This window comes from Bombina bombina, chromosome 4 (genome assembly GCF_027579735.1).
Source record: "Bombina bombina isolate aBomBom1 chromosome 4, aBomBom1.pri, whole genome shotgun sequence".
NCBI classification, from domain to species: Eukaryota; Metazoa; Chordata; class Amphibia; order Anura; family Bombinatoridae; genus Bombina; species Bombina bombina.
The window spans coordinates 858,422,301-858,446,595 of record NC_069502.1 but is presented as its reverse complement, the minus strand read 5'-3'; the positions used below and the strand labels follow the sequence as shown (position 1 = coordinate 858,446,595).

Genomic DNA, 24,295 nt, shown 5'->3' with positions numbered 1-24,295 from the left:
TTTAAAGTAGCATCAATGCAATTAGTACATAAATTTCTATTGGGCTCCACCTTGGCTTTTGAACATATTGCACAAAGAGATTCCTCTGTGTCAGACATGTTTAAACAAACTAGCAATTAGACTAGCAAGCTTGGAAATACTTTTCAACTAAATTTACAAGCAATATGCAAAACGTTACTGTGCCTTTAAGAAGCACACAAAAACTGTCACAGTTGAATAACAATGAACTGGATTAGTTATAGAAACCACATTTTCACAGTAAAAAGCATAAATTTAGCAAAGGATTGCATTCATTAGCAATGGATGATTAACCCTTAATATCAGAAAAAACGGATAACAATTGAAAATATAAGCGTTTTTATCACAGTCAAAGCACAGTCTCACAGGTCTGCTGTGAGTGATTACCTCCCTCAAAACTAGTTTTGAAGACCCCTGAGCTCTGTGGAGACGTCCTGGATCATGCAGGGAGAAAAAGGCAGACTGTGACTGAATTTCTGATGCGTAGTAAAAGCGCCAAAATAGGCCCCTCCCACTCACAATACAACAGTGAGGGAAGCTCAGTAAACTGTTTTAATTTAAAACAAACGACAGCCATGTGGAAAATAACGCCCAAAACAATTTTTCACCAAGTACCTCAGATAATTAAACGATTTAACATGCCAGCAAACGTTTAAAATCTAATTTATGAAATGTCATTAAAAGCCTGCTGCTAGTCGCTCACACTGCAAGTTAGGCTAAAAGTTATATGCATACAGTATTTTCCCAGTGAAGTGCCATTCCCCAGAAATACTTAAGTGTAAACATACATACATATCAGCCTGATACCAGTTGCTACTACTGCATTTAAGGCTGTACTTACATTATATCGGTATTAGCAGTATTTTCTCAGTCAATTCCATTCCTTAGAAAATAATATACTGCAACATACCTCTTTGCAGGTGAACCTGCCCGCTGTCCCCTGATCTGAAGTTACCTTACTCCTCAGAATGGCCGAGAACAGCAAATGGATCTTAGCTACGTCCGCTAAGATCATACACAAAACTCAGGTAGATTCTTCTTCAAATTCTGCCTGAGAAGAAAACAACACACTCCGGTGCCGTTTAAAATAACAAACTTTTGATTGAAGATATAAAAACTAAGTTTAATCACCACAGTCCTCTCACACATCCTATCTATTAGTTGGGTGCAAGAGAATGACTGGGTGTGACGTAGAGGGGAGGAGCTATATAGCAGCTCTGCTTGGGTGATCCTCTTGCACTTCCTGTTGGGGAGGAGTTAATATCCCATAAGTAATGGATGACCCGTGGACGGACTACACTTAACAGGAGAAATGTTGGGTTTTACATCCCTCTAAAGGTTAATAGGAACCAGCATCTTGGAAAAGTGTCGTTATTTTGTATACATGAGAGAGTCTATACCAGTGTACTGTGGGGTTTTACATGACTGATATAATAAAAGCTACACAAATAAACCTTAAGGAAAAGCTTGAGCCTGCTTTACTTTTGTATCTGTACACAGGTAACAGTTGTGGTTTGTGATATACACAATACAGGGCTAAGCAGGTGATCTAATAGAGGAGTCAGCATGCAGTAAACCCGGGAGGCTGGATAGCTAATAACACTGTATGAAAATTAGTGCCATTTAAAAAGGAGGAAAGTCCGGCTCAGAACTACATAAAACTGGCAAATAGGAAGCAGCGTGTTGTGAGCACCAGAAAGATCAGACAGATACTAGTGACAGGAAGTTCCGGCTAGACACCATCATAATATTAGCAGCACCACCAGCGCCGCACATACTTCTGCCCCCAGCTACACACTGAAGAGCTGCACCATATTGTATATAATAAGTTTATGTAACCAGCGGTAACAGAATATTAGATGCCTCAGTGCTGCACACAGTGATGTTGTCTGTAGACGCACACAGCTAGGGTAAAAACAAACAATGCTTTAGCGCTACAACTAAATAGTTGTCAACGAATCTCATTATCGATTAGTTGGTCTGCGATTAGTAGGTTGCACGGCACCAGCTGCTTCACTCAGATAAGCTTCTGCACATGGTATTGTGTTTTACGGTTATGCCTTTAGCCTAAAGGACGTCTTTTCAATTTTTCAGGACAGTATAAGTTTACAGCTACTCCTGGCTTATGTGCAACCTAGAAATAAAAGGAGTCATCATTTGCATTGTTTATATTAAATCAGCTGATTTGGGACGATGCTTTGCATGATATAGTGCCGAGCTTGTTATTTACATTTAGCCCTAGATTGATGGGAGTTATTATTTGAAATGATGTGCACTATTATCTGTTTGCACAATTATTACCAGATTGCTTACTATTGCTGATTATATGTACTGTATAGATAAATGTGTAAGGCTTTGTCCTGTTATTGATAAGTAAATTTATGCTTACCTGATAAATAAATTTCTTCTATGGTACGACGAGTCCACGGATTCATCCTTTACTTGTGGGATATTATACTCCTGCTAACAGGAAGTGGCAAAGAGCACCACAGCAGACCTGTCTATATAGCTCCTCCCTTAGCTCCACCCTCCAGTCATTCGACCGAAGGTACAGGAAGAAAAAGGAGAAACTACAAGGTGCAGAGGCGACTGAAGTTTAAAATAAAAAAATATAATCTGTTTTAAAATGACAGGGAGGGCCGTGGACTCGTCGTACCATAGAAGGAATTAATTTATCAGGTAAGCATAAATTTACTTTTCTTCTATAAGGTACGACGAGTCCACGGATTCATCCTTTACTTGTGGGATACAATACCAAAGCTACAGGACACGGATGAACGGGAGGGACAAGACAGATGGTTAAACAGAAGGCACCACTGATTGAAGAACTTTTCTCCCAAAAATAGCCTCCGAAGAAGCAAAAGTATCAAATTTGTAAAATTTTGAAAAGGTATGAAGCAAAGACCAAGTCGCAGCCTTACAAATCTGTTCAACAGAAGCATCATTTTTAAAAGCCCATGTGGAAGCCACCGCTCTAGTAGAGTGAGCAGTAATCCTTTCAGGAGGCTGCTGTCCAGCAGTCTCGTATGCCAAGCGGATGATGCTTTTCAGCCAAAAAGAAAGAGAGGTAGCCGTAGCTTTTTTACATCTATGTTTTCCAGAATAGACAACAAACCAAGAAGATGTTTGACGGAAATCCTTGGTTGCTTGCAAGTAAAACTTCAAAGCACGAACCATGTCCAAGTTGTGCAACAGACGCTCCTTCTTAGAGGAAGGATTAGGACACAGAGAAGGAACAATTTCCTGATTGATATTCCTATTAGTAACAACCTTAGGAAGGAATCCAGGTTTGGTACGCAAAAAAAAAAAAAAAAAACAAGTCGCATTGCAACGCAGATAGTTCAGAAACTCTTCGAGCCGAAGAGATAGCAACTAAAAACAGAACTTTCCAAGATAGAAGCTTAATATCTATGGAATGCATAGGTTCAAACGGAACCCCTTGAAGAACTTTAAGAACTAAATTCAGACTCCATGGCGGAGCAACAGGTTTAAACACAGGCTTGATTCTAACTAAAGCCTGACAGAACGACTGAACGTCTGGAACATCTGCCAGACGCTTCTGCAGTAGAATTGATAAAGCAGATATCTGTCCCTTTAAGGAACTAGCTGATAGCCCCTTCTCCAATCCTTCTTGGAGAAAGGACAAAATCCTAGGAATCCTGATCTTACTCCATGAGTAGCCTTTGGATTCGCACCAATAAAGATATTTACGCCATATCTTATGATAAATTTTCCTAGTGACAGGCTTTCGAGCCTGAATCAAGGTATCTATGACCGACTCAGAGAAACCCCGTTTGGATAAAATCAAGCGTTCAATCTCCAAGCAGTCAGCCGCAGAGAAACTAAATTTAGATGCTGGAACGGACCTTGAATCAGAAGGTCCTGTCTCAGTGGCAGAGTCCATGGTGGAAGAGATGACATGTCCACCAGGTCTGCATACCAAGTCCTGCGTGGCCACGCAGGTGCTATCAAAATCACAGAAGCTCTCTCCTGTTTGATTCTGGAAATCAAACGAGGAAGGAGAGGAAATGGTGGAAACACATAAGCCAGGTTGAACGACCAGGGTACTGCTACAGCATCTATCAGTACTGCCTGAGGATCCCTTGACCTGGACCCATAACAAGGAAGTTTGGCGTTCTGACGAGACGCCATCAGATCCAATTCTGGTGTGCCCCATTGCTGAATCAATTGTGCAAACACCTCCGGATGGAGTTCCCACTCCCCTGGATGAAAAGTCTGACGAAAATCCGCTTCCCAGTTCTCCACTCCTGGGATATAGATTGCTGATAGATGGCAAGAGTGAGTCTCTGCCCATCAAATTATTTTGGTAACCTCTATCATTGCTAGAGAACTCTTTGTTCCCCCCTGATGATTGATATATGCTACAGTCGTGATATTGTCCGACTGGAATCTTATGAATCTGGCCGAAGCCAGCTGAGGCCACGCCTGAAGCGCGTTGAATATCGCTCTCAATTCTAGAATATTTATCGGGAGGAGAGCCTCCTCCTGAGTCCACAAACCCTGTGCTTTCAGGAAATTCCAGACTGCACCCCAGCCCAATAGGATGGCGTCCGTCATCACTATGACCCATGCTGGCCTGAGGAAACACATTCCCTGGGACAGATGATCCTGTGACAACCACCAAAGAAGAGAGTCTCTGATCTCTTGATCCAGATTTATCTGAGGAGATAAATCTGCATAATCCCCATTCCACTGTTTCAGCATGCATAGTTGCAGTGGTCTGAGATAGAATAGGGTCTTACCCTTGAAAGGGATGGCTAAAAGCTTAGATTTTGATGACACATCAGCAGACCAGGACTTACGCCATAACGCTCTAAAATGGCAAAACCTGAATTCTTAATTTAGCCAGTTGAAAAGCGGCATCTGTAATGAAAGAATTAGCTAGCTTAAGAGCCCTAATTCTATCCAGAATATCATCTAATGGGGTCTCAACCTGAAGAGCCTCCTCCAGAGCCTCAAACCAAAAAGCAGCTGCAGTAGTTACGGGAACAATGCTTGCTATAGGTTGGAGAAGAAAACCCTGATGAACAAATATTTTCTTTAGGAGACCCTCTAATTTTTTAGCCATAGGATCTTTGAAAGCACAACTGTCCTCAATAGGTATAGTTGTACACTTAGCCAGGGTAGAAATAGCTCCCTCCACCTTAGGGACCATCTGCCACGAGTCCCGCATGGTGTCTGATATGGGAAACATTTTCTTAAAAGTAGGAGGGGGATCGAATGGAATACCTGGTCTATCCCACTCCTTAGTAACAATGTCCGAAATCCTCTTAGGGACCGGAAAAACATCAGTGTAAGCAGGAACCTCTAGAAATCTGTCCATTTTACACAATTTCTCTGGAACTACAATAGGGTCACAATCATCCAGAGTCGCTAAAACCTCCCTGAGCAATAAGCAGAGGTGTTCTAGTTTAAATTTAAAAGCCGTCATATCTGAGTCTGAGGGAACATATTTCCTGAATCAGAAATCTCTCCCTCAGACAGCAAATCCCTCACCCTCAACTCAGAACATTGTGAGGGTACATCGGATATGGCTAATAAAGCGTCAGAGGGCTCAGCATTTGTTCTCACACCAGACCTACTGCGCTTCCCCTGCAACCCAGGCAGCTTAGATAAAACCTCTGTGAGGGTAGTATTCATAACAGCGGCCATATCTTGCAGGGTGAAAGAATTAGACGCACTAGAAGTACTTGGCGTCACTTGTGCGGGCGTTAATGGTTGTGACACTTGGGGAGAATTAGATGGCATAACCTGATTCCCTTCTGACTGAGAATTATCCTGCAACATACTTTTAGTAGCTAAAATATGTTCTTTGCAATTTATTGACCTTTCAGTGCATGAGGGACACATTCTAAGTGGGGGTTCCACAATGGCTTCTAAACATATTGAACAATGACTTTCCTCAATGTCAGACATGTTGAACAGGCTAGTAATGACTACAAACAAGCATGAAAACACTTTATTTAGTGAAAAAAACAACAATCTTAAAAAACGGTACTGTGCCTTTAAGAGAAAAAAAAGCATACACGTTCTGCAAAACTGCTTTAAAATGCTCCAAATTTTTCAAATTTTTATAGCAGACTCAATATGTGTAGTTAAGTTTGCCCCACAAGAAAATTTAACCCTTTATTGTGCAAACCGGATTGAATTAAGGCCTAAATACGAAAAAAAAACACCCCCAGCACCTTGCCACAGCCCTGCTGTGGCGCCTACCTGCCGTAAGGGATAGTAAATATGGGGTTAAAGCTTCGATTTGGCCCAAAACATCCACAAGGGCCCTCAGGAGTTGGAGCTTGCTGCGTGAAAACAACTGCGCATCTGAGGCGCGAAAATAGGCCCCGCCCATCTCACTCAATGTCTCTACAGCCTCAAAGTACCGGACCAGAGCGGTTTTAACTAGCCATGTGGATTCTGAGACCAAAAAAATAAGCCAAGTGTACCCTCAATAAAGTTGCCAACAAAAACGTTATTGCCCACAAAACGTTAATAGCACTCCCAGTTCATAAAACGTTTGCCCACAAACATTCAAAAACCAGTGTCAACCATTTTTTAATACGCCCCTTATGCAAGCTTAGTAATGCCTTCCTATAGCTCTTAGGATTACTGCTTACCCTTACCCTCATAGGGATACTGTCAGCCTTTCTGAAATACACAGTCTCTCCAGAAAAAATGACTGAACATACCTCACTGCTATATAGCATGAAAACATTCCTCACACTGAAGTTTCCTGTACTCCTCAGCCTCTGTGGGAACAGCACTGGATCTTAGTTACAAATGCTAAGATCATCATCCTCCAGGCAGAAGTCTTCATCCATCTGCTGCCTGAGAGTAAATAGTATACACCGAGACCATTTAAAACAAAAAACTCTTGCTTGAAGAAAGTAAAAACTAATATTTTATCACCTCTTTCACTTTACCCTTCCTAGTACTTAGAGTAGGCAAAGAGAATGACTGGGGGTGGAGCTAAGGGAGGAGCTATATAGACAGCTCTGCTGTGGTGCTCTTTGCCACTTCCTGTTAGCAGGAGGATAATATCCCACAAGTAAAGGATGAATCCGTGGACTCGTCGTACCTTATAGAAGAAATATAGTCATTAGAACTTTTTGACTTTTAAAAAAAAAATTTTTATATTTTTAATAAATTGTGATATGTACCAGATTCAACCTCTGTAAGTATATATCTGTTTTTTAAGAGAGGACTTAATATTTTTTCCCTAACATTCAAGATATTTTTATGTTGGAATGAAGTCCAGGCTTACTTTGTTAAGAGGTCCCTTGCCAAGGAGGAAAACCATTTGCATTGGTGGAGCTAACAAATGCATCTCAGGCACCTCAACACAATCTGAGCGCCTCTTTTCTGCTGCAGGAAAAATAGCTTGCAAAAAGAGAGATGTGGACATGTTGACATTTTTGCATTTCAACAAACAAAGAGTCAGACCAGCACCTATACCAATGTTCAGGACATCACCAAGAGCAACTGCCAAGCTCAAATCCAATGTGAAAGTCAAACAAGTGGGATTCCCAAGGTATACAAATACCTTGGGAATCAACACATGGTGCTGTTGTCAGTATCCCCACTTATGAGATAATAAATAAAGGGATTTTTATACCTTAGGAAGCCCACTTGTCTGACTTTCATTTTTGCATTTCAATGCAAAGTTTCTGAAAGTGTGAATAACAGAATGTTATAAACAGTGTTAGTCTACCTCTTTCTAGTTCTACCTCTTTTCAAACCGTTTATGGTTTTGTTTTGCTTAATTATAAAAATTTGTTCTGCTGATTAGAAATTAGACAAACAGTTGTTTTAATGTAAAGTTTTAATAAAATAGTTCCCCTAGAGGAGACCCTGTTATGCACTTGTAGCCCAAGATAGCTTAACTATAATATGGGTCAAAAATAGACCTGCATGTGTAATCCGTGTAGAATCACAGTAAACCATGCACGCTTAACCCCAATGGCGGCAGTCCTGCGTTGTGAGTCTGCAGCTGGTAGCAGGAAATTCCGGATATACCGGTATCACTAATACTTGGAAGCTCCTGAGTCTCTCCGTTGGTATATTCTTGGAGCCACTCACGCTCGACAAGACTCTCTCCTCCAGCAACTTCCATGTTCTTCGCTCAGGCCGAGCCAGTCCCAGCTCTGAATGATGATGTCATCCACAACGGTCACCCCAAAGGAGTAGCGATAACAGCAATGGCAGGCAGAAACTGCTTTGATGTACTACCGTAACAGCAGGGGTCATTCACTAGTGCTCAACTCCCAATGGCCAAACATGAATACAGAAACAAAAGAGCACTCAACATATAAAACTTGACTTTATTTCATCGTTTTAAAATAGGACAAATCCATAAAACAGCATCCAGCAATAGCCCATTCTAGACAAGAAGCAGCTTACGCGTTTCAGCTACATGCCATACTCATAGCTGATAGCAAACTATAAAAAGCACTGTTTCTTTTCTTGTGTATATGTATATATACTGTATGTATATAACTAATACCATTATTGACTCCTGCTTTAAGCTCATTGCGGAATAGGTCTAAATTAGTTCACCAGGGAGTACAAAAAGTTTATATATGAAAAGAATTATGTGATGTTTACCATCAAAGTAAAGTTTATTTAATAGTCAATATATTGTATAGGTAGTTCTATTTAACCCTCTTTTTACTAATACCCATAGTGACTATATATATTATTATAAGAATTGGTTTTGAATAACACTGGTGCAGGGGTAAGAGTAGGTTATTTTAAAAATAGATTTTCCTTAGCTAGGTAATGTAAATGAATCAATTACTAGCAGTTAATACAGCATCTTAACACATGTAACATCAGGTATATATGAATACAATGTTATGGTTAATGATGGCACATTGCTGCAATGCAGGTGAAGGTGCAGGCTCATTTGTGATGTCATATGCATGTGAACCAATGAGATTGAGTCAGGTCTTTTAAAGAACATGTGCTTTTTAGAGTTTGCTATCAGCTATGAGTGTGGCATGTAGCCGAAATGCGTAAGCTGCTTCTGGTCTAGAATGGGCTATTGCTTGATGCTGTTTTATGGATTTGTCTTATTTTAAAACGATGAAATAAAGTCAAGTTTAATATGGTGAGTGCTCCTCTCGCTCCTTTGTTTCTGTATTAGTTTTAGTATGAAGTTTGTATTTGTAACACTCAGTATGTGGATTTTATTTTAAATATCGGGGGGGGGGGGAATTATTCTGATTAGTCGATTAATAGAAAAAATACTCGTCCGATTACTTGATTATGAAAATAATCGTTAGTTACAGCCCTACAATGCTTCTTATGTTATTATATTTACTCTTTTCTCTTAGTATCCTTTGTTCAAATGTAGCTCCTTCGCATGACAAAATACCTAAGTATGCTCAGAAGGGTGCACGTGTCTGGAGAACTGTATGTAGAGTACACACTCTTCAGCCTACTGAATTAGGGCCTATGAATACCCAAAAACGTCCCTCGCCCACCAGGCCAGTAAATCACAAAACTTACCAGCCTGCAAGAAACTTTAGTCGCCCGTGCATATCTGCATGTAGTGTGTATATATCTTATTTAAAAAGGCAATATAAATAGCGTTATTGTAATCTCACATGCATTGCAGACAGAGGTCCCAATTTTAATGCTTTGCAAGCTGCTTACTACTTGGGACTTGAGCATTAATAAAAAGGCTTTAACTTTAGAAAATATTTTCTATCACCAGGTAGAAAAAAACAGGGATATTATCTTTTTAATACTGTATGTACCGTCCTAAGGGGGAAAAAAAGATATAATTGAGCTTTTTTTTATTTACTTCAGCATATGTGGGGTTACGATTGACTAAGTATATTTAATTCTGCCTATAGCGCTTTGAGTGTTACTGCATTTAGCTGGACAGTGACATAACAAGCATGTTAAAAATACTTTTTTTTTCTCCTTTCTGCCCGGCTGCCTTTCAACTACTAGCGCGACTGTCAGTGCTGCGCTAGCAGATTTGACTGGGTGCATGGAGATGGTATGTTCTCTACAAATTGGTAAAGTCAGTTTTTGGAGCACCAATAGCGTCCAGAAAAATTGTGCACTGCTCTATATTGTTATGGTAGGCAGCTTGTTCGTGTACATTGTAATGAAGTACTGCAGAGGACCCTGGAGTACGTCAGCATAATGCACGTGAGCAAGCTGCCTACCATAACTATATAGTCACTTTAACCCATACTTCATTCATGCACACACAGAAAAGAAACACTTAGGGGTGAGAAGTAGCAACTGACAAGGAAGAGACCAAGAGTCATGGAGATAAGGGGAGGTCTCTGAATTCATTTAACAGAAAGTCTCCCCTTTCTGCCCTACTTTCCCGTGTGTGCGCATATGTGGAATGCAATTTGACATTTTTTATTATTGCTTCTTGTATCCCACTTAAAATGTCAGGTCACTGCTCGGGCTGGTAACTTAGAAATTTTACTTGCCCGCAAGAAATTAAGGTCGTTTTGGCGACCGGACCGGTCTATTCATATGCCCTGCTTCAGTATACTCTGATGATAAACATCTCCTGTGCCTATCTCAGTATGCTTTCATGACAAGCACTGCTGCCATATATACAGCACGCTCCTGTGCCTATATCAGTATGCTCTCATCACAAGCACTGCTGCTATATATACAGCACACTCCTGTACCTACCTCAGTATGCTCTCATGACAAGCACTGCTACCATATATATAGCACACTCCTGTACCTACCTCAGTATGCTCTCATAACAAGCACTGCTACTATATATACAGCACACTCATGTACCTACCTCAGTATGCTCTCATGACAAACACTGCTGCCATATATACAGCACACTCCTGTACCTACCTCAGTATGCTCTCATGACAAGCACTGCTACCATATATATAGCACACTCCTGTACCTACCTCAGTATGCTCTCATGACAAACACTGCTGCCATATATACAGCACACTCCTGTACCTACCTCAGTATGCTCTCATGACAAGCACTGCTGCCATATATACAGCACACTCCTGTACCTACCTCAGTATGCTCTCATGACAAGCACTGCTGCTATATATACAGCACACTCCTGTGCCTACCTCAGTATGCTCTCATGACAAGCACTGCTGCTATATATACAGCACACTCCTGTACCTACCTCAGTATGCTCTCATGACAAACACTGCTGCTATATATACAGCACTCTCATGTGCCTACCTCAGTATATTCTCATGACAAGCGCTGCTGCCATATATACAGCACGCTCCTGTGCCTACCTCAGTATGCTCTCATGACAAGCAGTGCTACCATATATACAGCACGCTCCTGTGCCTACCTCAGTATGCTCTCATAACAAGCACTGCTGCTATATATACAGCACGCTCCTGTGCCTATATCAGTATGCTCTCATAAAAAGCACTGCTGCTATATAAACAGCACACCCCTCTGCCTACCTCAGTATGCTCTCATGACAAGCACTACTCTCATATATAGAGCGTGCTTCAAAGCATACTTTAAAGGGACAGTAAACACCAATTTTCATATAACTGCATGTAATAGACACTACCATAAAGAAGAATATGCACAGATGCTGATCTAAAAATCCAGTATAAAACCTTTTAAAAACTTACATAGAAGCTCCCAGTTTAGCGCTGTTGATGAGGTAGTCTGGGACACCCAGTGAAAGGGGCTGGCTAAACAAATTGAGCAGACACTCCCCACCTCCCCTGCATATGAAAAGACAGTTTACAGACTCTTGCAGGCTCCTGTTTATGTTAACGCGTGTAGACATCTTCAGGGGTGTGGAAATTTAAAAAAATTCTACTTGTCCACAGGAATAAAGTGGTAGCCTAGTCTACTTGTCCCTTATGACAATCTACTTGTCCTGACACGCAAATGTATTGGGACCAATATATTTGTCACAGAGGGGTACTATCTACACCAGGGTTCTTAAAACTTTTTTTCCCCAAGACCCAGTGCAATGATACTATATACCTTTGTGACCCTATTTGTATCCTTGGGGGCCGATTTACTAACTGTCGGATTGACATGATCCGCTGTAGCGATCATGTCTGCCCGACATCGACAGCATACGCTTAAGACCGCTGCTTCTTAACTCCCTGAAGGCTCGCGCGAAAACAGGGGTACACGGCCCCATTTGGGCCCTGATAAATCGGCCCCTTAGGCTGAAAATTTCTAAAGTATTATGCAACAATGTGTGTGTACATAATTCCTCATTGTAGTCAAACTTTAAAGTGTTGTAAAAGGTAATAGAACACACATCACACACTCTCAAACAACACAACACACACACACACCTCACAAACTCTCATACAACCCACATCACACACTCATACAACACAACACACACACACACACAACACACCACACACACTCTCCTAGAAAACAAACACACACAGGTCGCGACCCAGTAAACATCTAGTTGTGACCCAGTAATGGGTCCCGACCCTTGGTTTGAAGAACCCTGATCTACACCACCCAACAATTAAAACAATTTTAAATAAAATCCTGTTGTATAACAAAAGTTTAAAGAAAAAAAAAAAATGACAATATTAAGTATAACAATTTAGATTTTCAACCCAAAAGTCGCCCAGTATGCAGATTACTTGTTTCTTGCATGAGTTTGTGTAGGTATGTATGTGTGTGTGTGGGGGGGGGTTGTATGTAGTGTGTGTTTTGTGTGGATGATTGTGGTGTAGTAGCTCTGTTAGTGCAGCTGCATAAAAACCCTCTGGTGCATAGTATTCATCTGCACTTTATGCTGTGAGGGCAGTGGCAAGTGGTGGTGGCCCATGTATATTGCAAGAATGCATGTCACATCCTATTATTAGCCATTCTGACACTGTGGGGGCTTTGTTAGGAGTGTGAAAATCAGCACAATGTTCTTAAAAAATAAGCTAAACTATACATTTTTATAAAAACACTACCAGATGGGCTTCATAAATGGATCATCAATTGTTGCCATCCTGCCGAGTCTGCTACATTTTTTTTTCTCATTCAGACAGAGAATACGATTTTTAAAAAGTTTCCAATTTACTTCTAAATTTAAATTCGTTCTCATGATATTCTGTGCTAAGGAAATACCTAGGTACGCATCTGGAGCACTACATAGCAGGAAATAGTGCTGCTGCCATCTAGTGCTCTTGCAAATGGATAATATTCTTGCAAAACTGCTGCCATATAGTGCTCCAGAAATGGGTCGGCTCCTGAGCTTACCTCTATGCTATTCAACAAAAGATATCAAGAGAATGAAGAAAAATTGATAATAGACGTAAATTAGAAAGTTGTTCAAAATTGCAGAATCTATCTGAATCATGAAAGAAAAATTGTGGGTTCCATATCCCTATAACCCTTTACAGGTGCCAGTTGCTGATGTCCTGCACATTTACAGTGGGTGCCACCATCTTGGAGTGTAGGTATTCTCGCACCCTGGGACAGTAGCCGTGCGCATTCACAGAACAGTGATGCTCTCTGCTTTTTACCATCTGTACTGTGCACCTGGGATTAGTGTTTAGGACTAACCTGGAGCTTTATATTTTTGCAGCCCCTGCATTGCTCTATATTATTCATGTGGCTTTTTATACAAGTTATTTAACTATTACACTGTGTATAAAAACTGCACAAATATAAAACCTCACACACTTTATTATGTGATAACCTGAAGCGTACAATACTGCTGTGAGAAAACTCAAATATGGCATTGCTCTGTATTAAAAAGTAAAGATACAGCATTCAGCACCTGTAAAAAGGTGAAATATGAGTAAAGTTCTAAAGAGAGCTGCAGGCAGAGGAGGGAAGACAATAATATGGTGAGTAGTGACCGTTGTGTTGTAGTTGTGCCTAGCGGTTTAATGTCCCTTTAATGCTAAATAGTGATGGTTATTTATTGTCTCACTAGTTTTAAAGCCTGTGTACATGGGCCAAAATGTTTAAGGAAAGAAATATACCTATCCCTCTATCCATCAACCTCCTCTTTCCATCCATCCCTATCCCTCTATTCCTCTCCCTCCTATTCCTATACCTTTATCCATCTATCCCTCTCCCACTATCCCTCTATCTTTATTTTTCTGCAGTGTAGGAACCCCTAACCCTCCAACCTCCCTGATCCTCCCTCAAACAGCTCTCTAACCCTCCCCTCTCTAACTTTTGCCACCATCTGAGGTACTGGCAGCTGTCTGCCAGTACTTATAAACCCTTTTGTTTATTTTCTCCTGTTAAGTGTAGTCAGTCCACGGATCATCCATTACTTATGGAATATATCTCTTCCTAACAGGAAACTGCAAGAGAATTACCCAGCAGAGCTGCTATATAGCTCCTCCCCTCACATGTCATATTCAGTCATTCTCTTGCAGCCTAACTAAAAAGGAAGCTGTGAGAGATCTGTGGTGTTTTTTAACTTAGTTTATTTCTACAATCAAAAGTTTGTTATTTTAAATGGCACCGGAGTGTGCTGTTTATTCTCAGGCAGCATTAGAAGAAGAATCTGCCTGGGTTTTTTTCTATGGTCTTACCAGACGTAACTAAGATCCACTGGCTGTTTCTCATCTGAGGAGTGAGGTAACTTCAGAGAAGGGGAATAGCATGCAGGGCTCCCCTGCAACAAATGAGGTATGTGCAGTAATTTATTTTCTGAGGAATGGAATTGACTGAGAAAATACTGCTGATACCTTTGTAAAGTAAGTTCAGCCTTAAATGCAGTGATAGCGACTGGTATCAGGCTGATGTGTGTGTGTGTGTGTACACTGAATGTATTTTTCTAAGGAATGGAATTGACTCTGAAAATACTGTTAATACTGAAATAATGTATGAGCCTTAACTGCAGTAAAAACGACTGGTAGCAGGCTTATTAATAATAATACATAACTTTCAAATGTATGTTTAAAACGTTTACTGGCTTGTTAATCGTTTTTGTGAGGTACTTGGTGATAAAACTTATTAGGGCATGATTTTTACCACATGGCCATTTTTGTTTTCTGCATAGAAACAGTTTCTGAGCTTCCCCACTGTTGTAATATGAGTGGGAGGGGCCTATTTTAGCGCTTTTTTGCGCAGTAAAAATTCAGTCACAATTTGTCTACTTCATCCTCCATGATCCAGATCGTCTCTAGAGAGCTCAGGGGTCTTCAAAATCCATTTTGAGGGAGGTAATCAGGCACAGCAGTCCTGTGACAGTGTATTTGACTGTGAGAAAAACGTTAATTATATAATTGTTATCCGTTTTTGGGTACTAAGGGGTTAATCATCCATTTGCTGGTGGGTGCAATCCTTTGCTAACTTAATACATTTACTGTGAAAATTTGGTTGCTATAACTGTTTTGGTCATTGTTATTTCAACTGTGTCAGTTTTTCTGTGCTTCTTAAAGGCACAGTAACGTTTTTTATATTGCTTGTAAATTAATTTGGAAAAGTATTTCCAAGTTTGCTAGTCTCATTGCTAGTTTGTTTAAACATGTCTGACTCAGATGAATCTCTTTGTTCACTATGTTTAAAGGCCAATGTGGAGCCCAATAGAAATTTGTGTACTAATTGCATTGATGCTACTTTAAATAAAAGTCAATCTTTACATGTAAAGAAATTATCACCAGACGACGAGGGGGAAGTTATGCCGACTAACTCTCCTCACATGTCAGTACCTTCGCCTCCCGCTCAGGAGGTGCGTGATTTTGTGGCGCCAAGTACATCAGGGAGGCCCTTACAAATCACTTTGCAAGACATGGCTACTGTTATGACAGAAGTATTATCTAAGTTGCCAGAATTAAGAGGCAAGCGCGATAGCTCTGGGTTAAGGATAGAGTGCGCGGATGAGATGAGAGCCATGTCAGATACTGCGTCACAGTTTGCAGAACGTGAGGACGGAGAGCTTCATTCTGTGGGTGACGGATCTGATCCAGGGAGACTGGATTCAGAGATTTCCAATTTTAAATTTAAGCTAGAGAACCTCCGCACATTGCTAGGGGAGGTATTAGCGGCTCTGAATGATTGTAACACGGTTGCAATTCCAGAGAAATTATGTAGGTTGGATAGATACTATGCGGTACCGGTGTGTACTGACGTATTTCCTATAACAAAAAGGCTTACAGAGATTATTAGCAAGGAGTGGGATAGACCGGGTGTGCCTTTTACCCCTCCTCCCATATTTAGGAAAATGTTTCCTATTGACGCCACCACACGAGACTTATGGCAGACGGTCCCTAAGGTGGAGGGAGCAGTTTCTAATTTAGCTAAGCGTACCACTATCCCGGTGGAGGATAGTTGTGCTTTTTCAGATCCAATGGATAAAAAATTAGAGGGTTACCTTAAGAAAATGTTTGTTCAACAAGGTTTTATTTTACAGCCCCTCGCATGCATTGCGCCTGTCACTGCTGCGGCAGCATTCTGGTTTGAGTCTCTGGAAGAGGCCATTCGCTCAGCTCCATTGGATGAAATAATCAACAAGCTTAAAACACTTAAGCTAGCTAACGCATTTGTTTCTGATGCCGTTGTGCATTTAACCAAACTTACGGCTAAGAACTCCGGATTCGCCATCCAAGCGCGCAGAGCGCTATGGCTTAAATCCTGGTCAGCTGACGTGACTTCTAAATCTAAATTGCTTAATATTCCTTTCGAAGGGCAGACCTTATTCGGGCCCGGCTTGAAAGAAATTATTGCTGACATTACGGGAGGTAAGGGCCATGCTCTACCTCAGGACAGGGCCAAATCAAAGGCCAAACAGTCTAATTTTCGTGCCTTTCGTAACTTCAAGGCAGGAGCAGCATCAACTTCCTCCGCCCCAAGACAGGAAGGAGCTGTTGCTCGTTACAGGCAGGGCTGGAAAGTTAACCAGTCCTGGAACAGGGGCAAGCAGGCCAAGAAACCTGCTGCTGCCCCCAAAACAGCATGAAGAGAGGGCCCCCTATCCGGAAATGGATCTAGTGGGGGGCAGACTTTCTCTCTTCGCCCAGGCTTGGGCAAGAGATGTCCAGGATCCCTGGGCGTTGGAGATCATATCTCAGGGATATCTCCTGGACTTCAAAACTTCTCCTCCACGGGGGAGATTTCATCTTTCAAGGTTATCAGCAAACCAAATAAAGAAAGAGGCGTTTCTACGCTGTGTACAAGACCTCTTACTAATGGGGGTAATCCACCCAGTTCCGCGGACGGAACACGGGCAGGGATTCTATTCAAACCTATTTGTGGTTCCCAAGAAAGAGGGAACCTTCAGGCCAATCTTGGACTTAAAAATCCTAAACAAATTTCTAAGAGTTCCATCATTCAAAATGGAAACTATTCGAACCATCCTTCCCATGATCCAAGAGGGTCAGTACATGACCACAGTGGACCTAAAGGATGCCTACCTTCACATACCGATTCACAAGGATCATTACCGGTATCTGAGATTTGCCTTCCTAGACAGGCATTACCAGTTTGTAGCTCTTCCCTTCGGATTAGCTACGGCTCCAAGAATCTTTACAAAAATTCTAGGATCACTTCTGGCGGTACTAAGACCGCGAGGCATAGCGGTGACTCCGTACCTAGACGACATTCTGATACAAGCGTCAAGTTTTCAAACTGCCAAGTCTCATACAGAGATAGTTCTGGCATTTCTGAGGTCGCATGGGTGGAAGGTGAACGTGGAAAAGAGTTCTCTATTACCACTTACAAGAGTTCCCTTTCTAGGGACTCTTATAGATTCTGTAGAGATGAAAATTTACCTGACAGAGGCCAGGTTATTAAAACTTCTAAATGCTTGCCGTGTCCTTCACTCCATTCCACACCCGTCAGTAGCTCAGTGCATGGAAGTAATCGGCTTAATGGTAGCGGCAATGGACATAGTACCATTTGCGCGCCTGCATCTCAGACCGCTGCAATTGTGCATGCTAAGTCAGTGGAACAGGGATTACTCAGATTTGTCCCCCCTACTAAATCTGGATCAAGAGACCAGAGATTCTCTTCTATGGTGGCTTTCTCGGCCACATCTGTCCAAGGGGATGACCTTTCGCAGGCCAGATTGGACGATTGTAACAACAGACGCCAGCCTTCTAGGCTGGGGAGCAGTCTGGAATTCCCTGAAAGCTCAGGGATTATGGACTCAGGAGGAGAAACTCCTCCCAATAAATATTCTGGAGTTAAGAGCAATATTCAATGCTCTCCTAGCTTGGCCTCAGTTAGCAACTCTGAGGTTCATCAGATTTCAGTCGGACAACATCACGACTGTGGCTTACATCAACCATCAAGGGGGAACCAGAAGTTCCCTAGCGATGTTGGAAGTCTCAAAGATAATTCGCTGGGCAGAGTCTCACTCTTGCCACCTGTCAGCGATCTACATCCCAGGCATGGAGAACTGGGAGGCGGATTATCTAAGTCGCCAGACTTTTCATCCGGGGGAGTGGGAGCTTCATCCGGAGGTCTTTGCTCAACTGATTCGTCGTTGTGGCAAACCAGATCTGGATCTCATGGCGTCTCGTCAGAACGCCAAGCTTCCTTGTTACGGATCCAGGTCCAGGGACCCGGGAGCGGTGCTGATAGATGCTCTGACAGCCCCTTGGGTCTTCAACATGGCTTATGTGTTTCCACCATTCCCGATGCTTCCTCGTTTGATTGCCAAGATCAAACAGGAGAGAGCTTCAGTGATTCTGATAGCGCCTGCGTGGCCACGCAGGACCTGGTATGCAGACCTAGTGGACATGTCGTCCTGTCCACCGTGGTCTCTGCCTCTGAGACAGGACCTTCTAATTCAGGGTCCTTTCAAACATCCAAATCTAATTTCTCTGAGGCTTACTGCATGGAGATTGAACGCTTGATTCTATCAAAGCGTGGCTTCTCGGAGTCGGTTATTGATACCTTAATACAGGCTAGGAAGCCTGTTACCAGAAAAATTTACCATAAGATATGGCGTAAATATTTACATTGGTGCGAATCCAAGAGTTACTCATGGAGTAAGGTTAGGATTCCTAGGATATTGTCCTTTCTACAAGAGGGTTTAGAAAAGGGCTTATCTGCTAGTTCGTTAAAGGGACAGATTTCTGCTCTGTCTATTCTTCTACACAAACGTCTGGCTGAAGTTCCAGACGTTCAGGCTTTCTGTCAGGCTTTAACTAGGATTAAGCCTGTGTTTAAGTCTGTTGCTCCGCCGTGGAGCTTAAACTTAGTTCTTAATGTTCTTCAAGGCGTTCCATTTGAACCCCTTCATTCCATTGATATCAAGCTGTTATCTTGGAAAGTTCTGTTTTTGATGGCTATTTCCTCGGCTCGAAGAGTCTCTGAGTTATCTGCCTTACATTGTGATTCTCCTTATCTGATTTTTCATTCAGACAAGGTAGTCCTGCGTACTAAACCTGGGTTCTTACCTAAGGTAGTTACTAACAGGAATATCAATCAAGAGATTGTTGTTCCATCTCTGTGTCCTAACCCTTCTTCAAAGAAGGAACGACTTTTGCATAATCTGGACGTAGTCCGTGCCCTGAAATTCTATTTGCAGGCAACTAAAGATTTTCGTCAAACTTCTTCCCTGTTTGTCGTTTACTCTGGACAGAGGAGAGGTCAAAAGGCTTCGGCTACCTCTCTCTCTTTTTGGCTTCGTAGCATAATACGCTTAGCCTATGAGACTGCTGGACAGCAGCCTCCTGAAAGGATTACAGCTCATTCTACTAGAGCTGTGGCTTCCACCTGGGCCTTTAAAAATGAGGCCTCTGTTGAACAGATTTGCAAGGCTGCGACTTGGTCTTCGCTTCACACTTTTTCAAAATTTTACAAATTTGACACTTTTGCTTCCTCAGAGGCTATTTTTGGGAGAAAGGTACTTCAAGCAGTGGTTCCTTCTGTTTAATGTTCCTGCCTTGTCCCTCCCTTCATCCGTGTACTTTAGCTTTGGTATTGGTATTCCATAAGTAATGGATGATCCGTGGACTGACTACACTTAACAGGAGAAAACATAATTTATGCTTACCTGATAAATTCCTTTCTCCTGTAGTGTAGTCAGTCCACGGCCGCCCTGTTTTTACGGCAGGTCTAAATTTTAATTAAATTTCAGTCACCACTGTACCCTATGGTTCCTCCTTTCTCGTCTGCTTTGGTCGAATGACTGAATATGACATGTGAGGGGAGGAGCTATATAGCAGCTCTGCTGGGTAATTCTCTTGCAGTTTCCTGTTAGGAAGAGATATATTCCATAAGTAATGGATGATCCGTGGACTGACTACACTACAGGAGAAAGGAATTTATCAGGTAAGCATAAATTATGTTGTTTCACACACACACACACGCGCGCGATCGCCATTTAGTACCCCCAAACCCGTTTTCTGTAGTGTAGCTGCCCCATCCCTCCCTGTCCCTTTTTTTCTGTAGCAACCCCTTTTCTGTAGTGTAGCTGCCCCATCCCTCCTTGTCCCTTTTTTTCTGTCGCAACCCCTTTTCCGTAGTGTAGCTGCCCCACCCCTCCCTGTCCCTTTTTTTTCTGTAGCAACCCCTTTTCTGTAGTGTAGTTGCCCCATCCCACCCTGTCCCTTTTTTTCTATAGTAACTAATTTTCTGTATTGTAGCTGCCCCATCCCTCCCTGTCCCATTTTTTCTGTAGCAACCCCTTTTCTGTAGTGTTGTTGCCCCATTTTTTATGTTCTGTTGCAACCCCTTTTCTGTAGTGTAGCTACCCCATCCCTCCATGTCCCTTTTTTTTTGTTCTGTAGCAAACCCTTTTCTGTAGTATAGCTGCCCCATCCCTCTATGGACAAGGGCAATTTTCTGCAGTGCAGCGGTCCCGCCCACGCTCCCGTCAGATCACACACGAAGCCGTCCGGCCGCACCGGCACAACCACACCCTCTCCCGCCCACTCTCTCTGCTGACTGATCCTTCATTACTGCCAGGTATGTTTGTCCTTGCACAGTCTCTACTGCGCATGATTGCATCTGTCAAACATACCTGGCCTTTTATTATATAGGATATTAGATAAATCTGTAATGATCTATGTCTATGACAGTATAAAAAAAGAAGTGTGACCATCACAGTAGGAAACGTCATTAGAAACCAGTAAAACCCCTGATTTAATGCTCCCTGTATGTGATAAACAACACCACATACACATTATAGTAACTACACAGCTCTGTGCCTATAAACCTTATTAAACCCCTGATTTAATGCTCCCTGTATGCGACAAACAACACCACATACACATAGTAACTACACAGCTTTGTGCCTATAAACCTTATTAAACGCCTGATTTAGTGCTCCCTGTATGTGACCAACAACACCACATTACACATTATAGTAACTACACAGCTCTGTGCCTATAAACCTTATTAAACCCCTGATTTAATGCTCCCTGTATGTGACAAACAACAGCACATACACATTATAATAAATGCACAGCTCTGTGTCTATAAACCTTATTAAACCAGCAAATATTCAGTTAATTAAATGGACCGTGTACACCAATTTTCATTTAAATGCATGTAATAGTCAATACTATCAAGAAGCATATCCACAAATACTGATAAAAAAAATCCAGTATAAAACCTTTAAAAACGTACTTAGAAGCTCCCAGTTTAGCACTGTTGATGAGGTTAGGCTGGGACACCCAGTGAAAGGGGCTGAGAAAACAGAAAGAGTAGACACTTCCCCTTCCCTGCATATGAAAAGACAGATTATACAAACAATAGCAGCAGGAATCTGTAGACCTGAGTCTACATCTGATACTTTGGGGCTTGGCTATGAGTCTGAAAATCAGCTCAATGTTAATAAAAATAAGAAAACTATACAATGTTACAAAAAGACTCCCAGATGGGCTATATAAATGGATTATCTACAAAACATTTATGCAAAGAAAAATCTAGTGTACAATGTCCCTTTAAAGAGGCATAGACGTCAGTAGTATGCTGGTGTTAAACAGTTCAAGCACACTAGTGCAAGAGATTGTACAATACACACTGACCTAAAAATAAAATTACTTTAGCCATTTTTTGTAACATTACATCAGCACAATGTGTAAGCGCCTGGTGCTGACCTTAGAGCTAAGAGAAGCATTGACTGGTAGGTACAATGTTATCAGTGTGCACACAGCTTATCTACCAATCAGAGCAAATTTAATAGGACAGAAAAACACAGAAAATGTTCTAATATGTTACAACACGTTATTATTGCTCTATTGCTTGCATATAACTATGAACACACCTGGGGAGCCAATGACAGGAGACTACTGTATAGCCACCAGCTAGCTCACAGTAGTACACTGCTGCCGCTAAGGGTATGTACATACATTTTTCAACAAAGGAAACCAAGAGAACAAAATACATTTGATAGAGGTGAATTTAAAAGTTTCTTACAATGATATGCTCTGTCTGAACTTAAGCACAAATTGACACGGAGCGTGACATACACATGACGTCCTGCTTACCTCCGCGTGCACCAGGTGACATGCAAGCGACGTCCTGCTTACCTCCTTGCGCATCAGGAAGCTCTGAGGTTTGGTTCTTGTCAGACATCGTCTTGTTCAGCGCAACTGAATGTGTCAGATATTCTTATAATGTTTCTCCTTTACTGACAAATGCAGTGACGTTTATTGTACGTGATCTTCACAGTAACAGCCTAAACACAGGGAGAGAGGTCTCATGTACAGTTCATTGTCATAGGGGAAAATATGAAGAAGAAGCATCCAACACCCGCATCTGAGCATCATAAACAGACCAGGATACAGGAATCACTGTGCTTGGTCACAAAGTAATTAAAGTGAATAAAACTGATTAATCCAACTGAAAATGGCGATGATCAAAAATTAATTAAACAATTAACTAACAAGACATTTTTTAATGTTACTAATTGCAGATCTTTAACCATTTTAACTCAGGCAATTAACATCCCTGTGCTGAAGCGGTTTCTAACAATTTGCACATTTTTGTAATTAAAGGGACAGTCAAGTCCAAAAAACCTTTAATGATTCAAATAGGGCATGTCATTTTAAATAACTTTCCAATTTACTTTTATCACCAATTTTGTTTTTTTCTCTTGGTATTCTTAGTTGAAAGCTAAACCTAGGAGGTTCATATGCTAATTCTTAGACCTTGAAGGCCGCCTCTAATCCTAAAGCATTTTGACAGTTTTTCACCATTAGAGGGCGTTAGTTCCTGTGTTTCATATAGATAACATTGAGCTCATGCACGTGAAGTTACCTAGGAGTCAGCGCTGATTGGCTAAAATGCAAGTCTGTCAAAAGAACTGAAATAAGGGGGCAGTCTGCAGAAGCATAGATACAATATAATTACAGAGGTAAAACATGTATTATTATAACTGTGTTGATTATGCAAAACTGGGGAATGGGTAATAAAGAGATTATCTATCTTTTTAAACAACAAAAATTCTGGTGTTGACTGTCTCTTTAATTTCAATTCCTCTGTTTTTTTCTGTAAGTTAAAAGCTCTTGAGAAAGACGACTGTATTTGTTGAAACGCATTGAGCAACAGAGCAACAATAAAAGTTGTATTATTTTACTTGGAAGGATCATTTGGTCTAAATAAATTGCCTGAGTTTGGAAACGACTCCCAGTGAGTATTTTGAATTTTTGCACACAGAGTTTGGCTTGCACATACATGTGAACTTTAATTTCCAGTGCCAAACAGAGGCTATTCCGAATTTGAAGATATCACTTTGATTTGGAGCAGTTTGATTGAACATATTGGAACCCCGGGTCCTTCCTGCGCCTCCTTTACCAACACATACATTTGAAACAGTTCTTTTGGGAGAGACTGTGAGACGGCAGTTCATTAATAGAGGGGATTATTGTTCTAATCTATTTTTCACACATTTTTGTAATAACATCTATACAGAGTATTTGTGTATATTTTGGTTATAAAGATAAATACACATTATATATACAGACAGATAGAGATATACATATTATAGATACAGATAGATAGATAGATAGATAGATAGATAGATAGATAGATAGATAGATAGATAGATAGATAGATAGATAGATAGATAGATAGATAGATAGATAGATAGATAGATAGATAGATAGACAGACAGACAGACAGACATATAGATATAGATACAGACTAATAAATATATAGATAGATTAGAAATATACATATTATAGATACAGAAAGACAGACAGATAAATAGATATACATATTATAGATACATGTAGATAGGACAGACAGACAGACAGACAGACAGACAGAGGCAATGAACCTTTATGAGATCACGTGACCAAATTGGTAACAATTGTCTTAAAACTTGTACAGTACATTGTTGAATTGTTCTTTTGTGATTCAGAGGGAGCATACACTT

At 41.2% G+C, this 24,295-nt stretch overlaps 1 long non-coding RNA gene across 1 annotated transcript in view; it reads right to left on the bottom strand.

Annotated features, from left to right (window-relative positions):
* Positions 1–24,295, bottom strand: part of LOC128655661 (uncharacterized) — a 31,361-nt gene that overhangs the window by 5,265 nt on the left and 1,801 nt on the right. Inside the window, exon 2 of the long non-coding RNA XR_008401871.1 lies at positions 22,446–22,594. This is a non-coding gene — a long non-coding RNA (uncharacterized LOC128655661). The remainder of the gene's footprint in view (positions 1–22,445; positions 22,595–24,295) is intronic.